The sequence below is a fragment of the Chroicocephalus ridibundus genome, chromosome 14 (genome assembly GCF_963924245.1).
Source record: "Chroicocephalus ridibundus chromosome 14, bChrRid1.1, whole genome shotgun sequence".
Taxonomy (NCBI): domain Eukaryota; kingdom Metazoa; phylum Chordata; class Aves; order Charadriiformes; family Laridae; genus Chroicocephalus; species Chroicocephalus ridibundus.
The window spans coordinates 11,710,510-11,719,969 of NC_086297.1; positions in this window are offsets into that span (position 1 = coordinate 11,710,510).

Below are 9,460 nucleotides of genomic sequence, written 5' to 3' on the forward strand. Positions count from 1 at the left end.
CCAGGCAGGGGAGGTCTCAGGCCATGCCTAACGTTACAAGGCTGCTGGGAAAGGGCAAGGGATATTAACTTGCTCCGATTGCTCCCCAGCCCCGCAGGGCACCAGATAACCCAGCCTGACCCTACAGCGTGAGGCCGCCTGCCCTCCCCGCAATAGCTTCACCCGTACACAGCCTCAGTTAAAGATGACATCGTTTACATTCATAGAGATTTATTGGCTCTTCCTTTTGCCTTGAATTAAGCCCCATTGCGGGACCGTTTGGTTTTTCCCAGGCATTCGTCAGAGAAGCCCAGGGTGGGACGAAATCTGCGCAAGTCCCCCGTAGAGCCCCAGCAAGGGCTGAGCACCCGGCTTCGGGGAGGGCGCGAATCCGCTCTACGAACGGACTAATTCCACATCCCCCCAAACAATCCCAGGCACTGGGCTGACCACCCAGCTGCTCCGCATCGAAGCGACCCCACAGCCTAGAGCCGGAAAGTTGATGCTTTAAAGTAAAGCTGGTCTCAACTGTATCCTTATACATAATAAGCAAAACCCAAATGCTTGGGTACGGCTTTATTCAGCCAGCCCGGAGGAGGAGGATGCTGTGGGTGCCTGTTCGGCGCAGCGAAGGCTCAGCGCAATGGGTGGCTTGCACATCGGTGCCTCTGCATTGCACGGGAGCCTGGGTCAGCCTCATGACACCCTTTGCCTCCCCAGAGGACAATCCCAACCTCCCACCGTGCAATATAGGCTGGCAGGTACACGCGTTGCTCCTACTGGTGCTTTGCAGGTGGGGGAAACTGAGGCAGCACTGGCTTGCCCACAGGAATGCACCGCAAAGCCGCTGTTTTCAGGTTGACGTTGTCAAACTGATCCACAAGGCCGTGTGGGCTCTCAGCTCTGCTCAAAGGACGAGCTCTCTCAGCATAGGAGCCTGAACCCAGCATCCTGCTGCGAGTGCTGTAGGAACCTACTGCCCTCTCCTGCACGTTTGCAGGGATGAGGGATTTTGTTTGCCCGTCAGCTTCGTGGGGTTTTATTTTTGCTTCACGCTTTCATTTGGCTGTGATTTATTTATAGTCACGTTTATAAAATATGCAGCCCCTTCTGAAATCCCTGTCCACATGAATGCTTGCAGGGACTGAAATAATCGCCGCGTACGCCGCGGGGCAGGAATGGCTGCAGAGGTAACACTCTCAGGCTGCCGCAGGACTGCGGAGCATCTTCTCCCAGACCAGGGCATCCAGCCAGGCAGCCCTTTGGTGTTAACAGAAAATTTCATGCTTGTGTTCCCATCCCTTCACTGTCCATGTCATAGAATGGTCTAGGGTGGAAGGGACCTTTCAGATCATCGAGTCCAACCATCAGCCTAACCCTGACAAAAACCGTATCTCTAAGCACTATGTCTACCCGTCTTTTACATACCTCCAGGGATGGTGCCTCAGCCACTTCCCTGGGCACACTTCTGGTCATTCCCTGCCAGAGGAAACACAGCCTGTGTCACCACCTGAGCTCAAAGCTCTTTGGAGACTATTGCCACTGCATGAAGACATCGCAACACAATGACAGTTGTCCCAAGGGGGTCCCCAAGCTTTGCTCTGAGACCTCTCAGGAAGAGAGGTGGGTGGCCCTGCTGCAGGTTTCTAAAGGAGGACTCTAGTGCCCCCCCAAAAGTTGTCAGTGGCTCAGGGGCATCCAAACAGGCCTCAAGGGCAGGTGGGGGAAGCACCTAATGCAGCACAAACGCCTCTCTGGCACAGATCCTGCCCAAAGGACCACGAGCTAAACCTGCCAGGAGCACCCAGGGGGAGCTCAGCCCCTGTGTTTGCTCCCTGCACTCTCCCGGGAGGGACCAGTTCCCCCATTCGTCTTTCGAAAGGCGCTGAATGTCCCTGGAGAAGCAGCCGACGGACCGTGCCCAGCGGACTCCCAGCTTTCGTGCAGGTGTGAGGCTCATCCCGGTGTCTGAGACACCGGCCGGGGCTGGGGGAACGCGACTCAGGACCTCCAGGAGGGCAGCACGTTTTTGGAGCAGCACCTGGAGGCCAGGCAGGGCTCCCCAAGGCGACTGGAGCCAGCCCCCAGCACAACTCTCCCGGGTCAAGCACCAAAGCACGGGCTGAAGGATAAATCAAATACACGGTTACCTCCTGCCACCGGTGGGTTATTTGCATACGCGATGCTTTCCTTGCACGCACATGCATCTAATTTGCACATGCAATTACCCCTTGACACAGGTATCTCTTAATTGCCTTGCTGTGAGCCTGCCCGGCCTGCAGCCTGCTTCGCAGGCAGGACACGGGGAGCAAAGGTGGCTCAAATCCCCCCCAAATGCTCATTTCCCCCTTATGCACACACACAAAAAAAAAAACAAAACCACCCACCACCTTTTTTTTTTTTTTTTTTTTGACCGAGTTAAACACCGGCTTACCTCACCCCAATTCACGGCCAAATTCAGTCGATTCCCCGAGTCCCGGGTCAGGCACACAAAGGGCTGGGAAAGCCCCTTTTTTCCCCTTGGGAAAAGAAACCCCTGCAGAGCTTTAACAGCCATCGGGGCTCAGGAACCTCCTGCTCCACCTGCTCCTCGGCTGCCAAGGGGTCAGGCGCTGCCCCAGCTCCACCAGCACCACTGGGGCGATGCCGGGCTGCCCCTGGGCTCAGGGGGTCTCTCGTTAAGGGGGAATAAGAGAGAAAAAGGGAAAAAAAGAAAATAAAATAAAATTAGATACCAAACGTAAGGAACAGGAGGTGGAAAGTAATTCATTATCCCAGCTTCCTCCCAGGCCTATTAAATTCTCTCCATCCCCTCGGCGTGGGCGGGAGGAAATCCTGCCCTGCGCCAGGGCAGATGGGATCTCCTCCAAATCACCCCCAGGTGCTTCACGGTCAATTAGAGGCGAGCTCCCAGCAAGGGCCAGGGGTTAAAGATTACGCAAAGGGCCAGGCCAGCGACACAGCGGGGAGCTCCTCTGCTCCTCTCTATCATAGACACTAATTTGGTTTAATTTACTTCAAAGACTTTCCTGTAGGGCCCGGCGTACGCGGGGGTCGGGATCTATTTTTCTCAAAAGAGGTTTGGAAGGGGGCAGGGGCCTTTCTCTTGAAAGGGTCCCAGGGAGAGTGCTTTGGGGTTTGATTTTTTTTTTTTTTTTGGATTTTTTTTTTTTTTTTTTTTACAAGGGCTGTCTCCAAAGGCAGATAAGAGGGAGCCCTGGGAAATGAAAGCCAAAAAAGTACATATGAAAGGAAGCACAACCGACAAAGACTGAAATGAAGCAGTTAAAGCACTTTAAAATAAAGCCTATCCCCACCCGGTGCCTGCAGAGGGGCAATAAAGCCATCCTGCAAAGTGCTAGCCAAAGCTTCCCCCGGGAAAGCACGCCCTTTGGGGAAAGTTAAAGATGTTGAATTATCCCCCAGGAAGCGAATAAACCAGGGACAACTTGGTGCTTTTAGCCTTTCATCAGCCCGGGAAGAAGTGGCTTGTTAATGCTGGGAGGCTCAGCGGGAACGTGAGCCCCAGCGAACAGCCACGGGGCGGTGGGGCAGGGAGCAGGACCGCCCCTTGGCCGGGAGAGGGGGAGAACCGGGTCCCTCCGATGTTGGGGACAAGGCAGAGAGCAGAGACCAGGAGCTTCGTCGCTCCCAGCCCAGCTCTGAGCATCTTTGTGCGGCTTTGAGCAATCGCAGCCGCCTTTTCTCCGAGTGGGAGGTGTCCCTGGCCAGGGCAGGGGGTTGGAACTAGACGGTATCGAAGGTCCCTTCCAACCCGAACCATTCTATGATTCCACCCCACTCCAGGGAAAGGGCAGCACCTCCTTGGGTGGCGGCAATGCCAGACGCGGCGAGGGAGAAGGGGTGAGAAGCCACCCCAGACACAGACCCTGCGGGAACATCCCCAGAGCTTCACCCTTTCAGCCCCAGCACAGATCATCCTTGGCTGAAATCAGGGTTAGACCCACTAAACCCTCTCGGGGTGTCTCTGCAGCATCTCAGACACCTTCAAAGCAGGGGACATCAGCGCTTGCAGGGGACATCAGCACTTGTGTGCTCCGGCTCGGTGCTCAGCGCTTGGGCTAAAGTCACATCTGACCACAGCCCCTGGGCGGCCCGTCCCTGCGAAGGGAAAGGGGAGCCGCGGCCGAGGAAGCACTCCATAAATCACCGCACAAAGAGGTTGTGTTCAGGGAAGCGTCAATAATCACGTTAAATAATTACGGGGGAAAAAGTTGACCAAGTGAGAATAGGAGGGCTGCGGGGTCAGCGCCGGAGGGCAGAGGGGTTTGAGGGCAGGTTGGAGGATGAGGGCGGCTGAGGGATGGGAGGGCACAGGGGATGGGAAATGGGATGCAAAAAAAAAAAAAAAAAAAAAAAAGCATTGCTAGACTCCGAAAGCAGGCTGAGACTACTCCAGCCAAGTCCTGAATGGATCTAAATATAATTCACTAACCGCCTCCCAGCTCCAACCCATGTGGGGAAAAAACCAACCCTCAGCACCCCTGTGACCGGGAGAGTTTGACTGGGCAAGTCTGCGGTGGCCGCTTTTATTCCAAGTCCAATCGATGATGTTCTTATAACATTTGTTTTAATTAACCTGATTATAAAGGAGCAATAAAACCTGCTCAAATCACCTGTGATTTGAGTCTCCCCTTCTGCTAGTCCTGAACAAGGCTGAAGTGGGCAGCCCCCCCCATCCAGGACAGGTCATCTGGCATTCTTTGTGTCGCATACAAAAACCAAAAACAATGGGGAAAAAATTACCACCCACCTGCGTTCTTGCTGCATGGCAGCCATAAAACGAGCATGGATATAGTTCATCTTATGTAGTTAATAAAAACAGACTAAGGAGCCACAGTACAAAAGAAAATGAAAGCAATTATTTGTATGAGGACTGTTTGATTTACACTGCCAGGGTCACTTGCCTGTACTGCTTGCTCCATGCAGATTGAGTGAGATAATTAATTGCACGTTTCTAACAAACTTTGCCACTTTGTTAATTGACTTGAGTTTGTCACGAGGCGTGTCTGATGCTCTCTGCAAGATATTGGCCCTTGGCATGGCTTTACAGTCACAAATCATAGAATCACAGAATGGTTCGGGTTGGAAGGGACCTTAAAGGCCACCCAGTGCCGCCCCCTGCCCTGGGCAGGGACACCTCCCACCAGCCCAGGTTGCTCCAAGCCCCGGCCAACATGGCCTTGAACCCCTCCAGGGATGGGGCAGCCACAGCTTCGCTGGGCAACCTGGGCCAGGGTCTCACCACCCTCACAGCCAAGAACTTCTCCTTAAATGCTGGATTTGCTTCAGGTGTCTTCCTTGTTCATCAACAAATTATCTCCAAGAGGAAGTGAGAAGGGACTAGAGCATCTTTACCTGATGCAAAGAACCATGCTCACTCCCGCTTGGTTCCTCTTTGTGTGTCTGAGCACTCCCTGGTTGAGTCACGGTTCATCGTCAGGTGTCTACATCTGAGGGCTCCCTGGTTGGGCCACTCCTGAACGAGCTGCCCTGTTCATTTTGACAAACTAAAGCCTCGTGCTCTTTGTCAGCCACTATGGTCTGAAGGAAACCTTCCCAGCATGAGTTAATGCAGCACTGACCAAAGAAGTCAAGCCAGAATTAACTAATTAGGTGGCCCTTAGTGATTAGGTGGACATAGCAGTTAGATTTCCAAGGTGTGGTCACCAAGCACCTTATCTCTATGTGCAAAGACCATGTTGGTGCCAGAAGAAAGAGGGCTTCACCATGGCAGTCAAAAAGCATCAATGGCCAACGTGCCCTGGAGGGGTGCCCAGGAGGGGACCACTGCTGCAAGCTTTGTATGGAGATCCAGAGGGCCACTAAGATGATCCGAGGGCTGGAGCCCCTCTGCTCTGAGGACAGGCTGAGAGAGCTGGGGGGGTTCAGCCTGGAGAAGAGAAGGCTCCGGGGAGACCTCAGAGCCCCTTCCAGTCCCTGCAGGGGCTCCAGGAAAGCTGGGGAGGGGCTGTTTGCAAGGGCATGTAGCGACAGGACAAGGGGCAATGGTTTAAACTAGAGCAGGACGGGTTTAGATCAGACATTAGGGAGAAGTTCTTTCCACTGAGGGTGGTGAGACACTGGCCCAGGTTGCCCAGAGAGGGGGTGGAGGCCCCATCCCTGGAGACATTCAAGGCCAGGCTGGATGAGGCTCTGAGCAACCTGATCCAGTTGAAGATGTCCCTGCTGACTGCAGGGGGTTGAACTAGATGGCCTTGAGAGGTCCCTTCCAACCCAACCCAGTCTGTGATTCTATGATCTGGTTGACACTCCAGCCAAGGAGATCTGGTTGATACCATGGCCAAGGGCAGCTGGTTGGCACCATGGCCATTCCCACCTGAATCTGCAGTGTGGCCAAACCCAGCCCAATCTGTCTGCTCGGGGCCTCAGGGAGACCCCGCCACTGCGGGAAACGCGGCTCCGAGCTGCCACCGCCCGGCTGAGCGGTGAAAAGGGGGCTGCAAACAAACCAGCTGCTCCCAGGCACCGAGGGTTTTTTTTGTTTTTTTTTTTTTTATTCTTGCCATAATTTTCCAATTTACAAGGCAGTAAATGAACGAGGAGGATGAGGTTTGCTCAGCGCATTTTTTCAGAAGTATTTACTGCTGAGAGCACTAGAAAAGCCATTTAAACAATTGCTTTTATGATACAACACACATTAAAGAAACTTCCCTAATATTTTTTTCCACCCCTCTGCCGCTTCGTCCCGCGCTGCTGCTGTTTTGCTCAGCTCGCTGTTTTATGGGCTGCCTTGATTTTAATTGGGCTCTAGCCCCAGGGTGCAGTGAAAATTTGGAGTCTCAGTTAGCTCTAAGTGTGCTTACAGCTGATCAGGCAGAAGGGCCGGGTCCTGTCTTAATGTCTGCTGTCATCTCGGGAGCTGGAAGAGCCGTGTGTGTGTGTGGGGAGCGGAGCACCCAAGGTGGGTGACGTACCTTCAACCCGCGTGCTGGTGGTCCCCGCATCCCTGGTGGAGGTGGGTTCCTGGGCTGGGCTTCAGAGGGTGGTCGTTGTGGCCATTTGATGTAACGAGGGGAAAATTAAGACGTGGGAATGTTCGGGCTGGTATTTAAGAAAGGCTTTTTCACTGGGAAGGGAGCGTCAGAGATTCTCTACACCTGGAGGTTTTTGAGGCTTGGCCCAACAAAGCCCAGCCCAGTCTAGCGCTGGTGGTGGTCCCACCCCAAGCAGGAGACAGGACTGGAGACCTCTGGGGCTCCCTGCGTTTTTATTATTAATTAATTGCGCTTTAACCAAGCCGTTCCCAGTGGGCAGTAAGTGATGCACTGGGCAGGGGGGGGGCAGCCCTCCATACTGCAAGGGCTGGGGGCTGCGTCCCACCTCCCACTGACCAACCGCGGGGACGGGTGATGCTCCCACCCCGGGGGACATCACTTCAGCCCCTCTTGTCACCCAGTGGGACAGCCTGACCGAGCGCCTTAAGAATCGCAGCCCCTTCCCCCCCACCACCCCCCCCCCCCGCAAGCGGAGAGAGGGTTGAAGCCCCGCTGTCGGGGTGCCTGGGAGTGTGTGTGTGGGGGGTGTCCCTGCCCCGGGGGGGGTCCCTGCCCCGGCTCTGGCCGTGTCCCGCCGTGTCCCGCCGTGCCGCCTGCAGCCACCGGGCGGCGGCCGCCGACCGCCATCGGCGCCGGAGCCGGAGCAGCAGCCTGGGGCCGCTCCCCCCCCCGGCCCGGCTCTTCCCCCCGCCTTCCCCGTGGCACCGGAGACACCCGGGTAGGCTGAATTAAGGCCAAAAAGGTCAAAAAGAGCCCCGTTCGAGGCCAGCGTGGTGCTGAGCCCCCCCAGTTCAAGAAGGACAGGGAGCTACGGGAGACCAGCGGAGGCTACGGAGATGCCGAGGGGCTGGAGCATCTCTCTGCCTAGGAAAGGCTGGGAGCCCCGGGGCTGTTCAGCTGGAGAAGAGCAGGCTGAGAGGGGATCTCATCAATGCTCAGCAATAGCTAAAGGGTGGGTGTCAAGAGGATGGGGCCAGGCTCTTCTCAGTGGTGCCCAGCGACAGGACAGGGGGCAAACGGGAACACAGGAAATTCCATCTCAACGTGACGAAAAGCTTCTTCACTTTGAAGGTGCCAGAGCACTGGAACAGGCTGCCCGGGGAGGCTGTGGAGTCTCCTTCTCTGGTTATTCAAAATCCAACCTGCTCTAGATGACCCTGCTTTGGCAGGGGGGATTGGACCAGATGATCTCCAAAGGCCCCTTCCAACCCCTGCTATTCTGGGATTCTGTGAAAGGGACCTTGGTGGAGGGACCAGACGCAGCTGCCAAGTGTTGCCCAGCAGCTCCCGCTCCCCCAGGCCACCCAGGTGTGGGACATGTTTGCAATGATGATTGAGAGCCAGGGTAACAGGGTCTGGTGTTTTCCAACCCAACGGAGTCATCCTAAATGAGACAGTTGCCGGGGCCAGGGCGGGGGGACACACACAGGGACATCAGCTCTGGTGCGAATCGGTGGCAGTTCCCTTCTGGACCCTTTCCACCAGGGATTCAAACCTTCACGTTGTTTCCACTTCAAAAGTCGTCTTACTCTGCATGCTTTCAAAAATGCATCCCCAAGACAAAGCAACTGTGCAACGCTGAGGTGTTGGTATGAGCTGATGCTGCTCAATCAGTTACATCTGGGAACGGACGAAGAGCTTTTTTGTGCCTTCTGAGGTATTGATCCAAAGTGAAAAGAGCATCTTTAATTTTCCCGGGGGGGGCGGGAAACACCTGTGTTGCTGCCCGCTGCTCAGAATGGAAATTTGTATCCCCTGCGCCAAATACGTGGTGTCAAACCCAGCAGGACCCAGGATGACCGTGTGGTCCAGTGCTGCAGCTCATGGGGGTATGACCGCTGCCTCAGCAAGCGAGATACCCTCCCGGGCTTAGTCGCAGCTCAGCAAAATGAACACACAGGGAAACACTCCCAGCTGGAAGATCACGACCAGGAACCCCAGCCGTCAAGCGAGATGCCGGGGTGGTCACACTGTGCTGCCCAGGCTCCGGCACTGATCGGCCCAGGAGGCGTGAGGCAGCTCCCGCTCCTTTCCTTTGGGATGTGGCTGGGCTGAGGGCTTTGGGAGCTGACCTGATGTTAATAACTGGCCTCGACACGCTGCCTCGCGAGAGCCGTTGTGTTTCTGCCAGCACCAGTTGCTACATCAGCTCGGATATTTAATAGCCAAATGAATGAAGGAACGGAAGTGTGGATGCTTCCGTGCCAGCCATGGAGCCTGCCCGTACTGTGCATGATGTGCTAATCCCCCCGGCCGTAATTGCACCCCCAGCCTCTGGGTGTTTTTGGCACCCAGGACTGAAAGGCTTCTGTGGTTGGTGCCGGGTGGCAGAGTCGGCCGGGTCCCCCCAGGGCAGCCGATGCTGACCCGAACCCTCCCTGCTCAGCAGACGGAGGGGATAAGTGTCCGGAGAAGTTGTAGCTGCCCCATCCCTGGAGGGG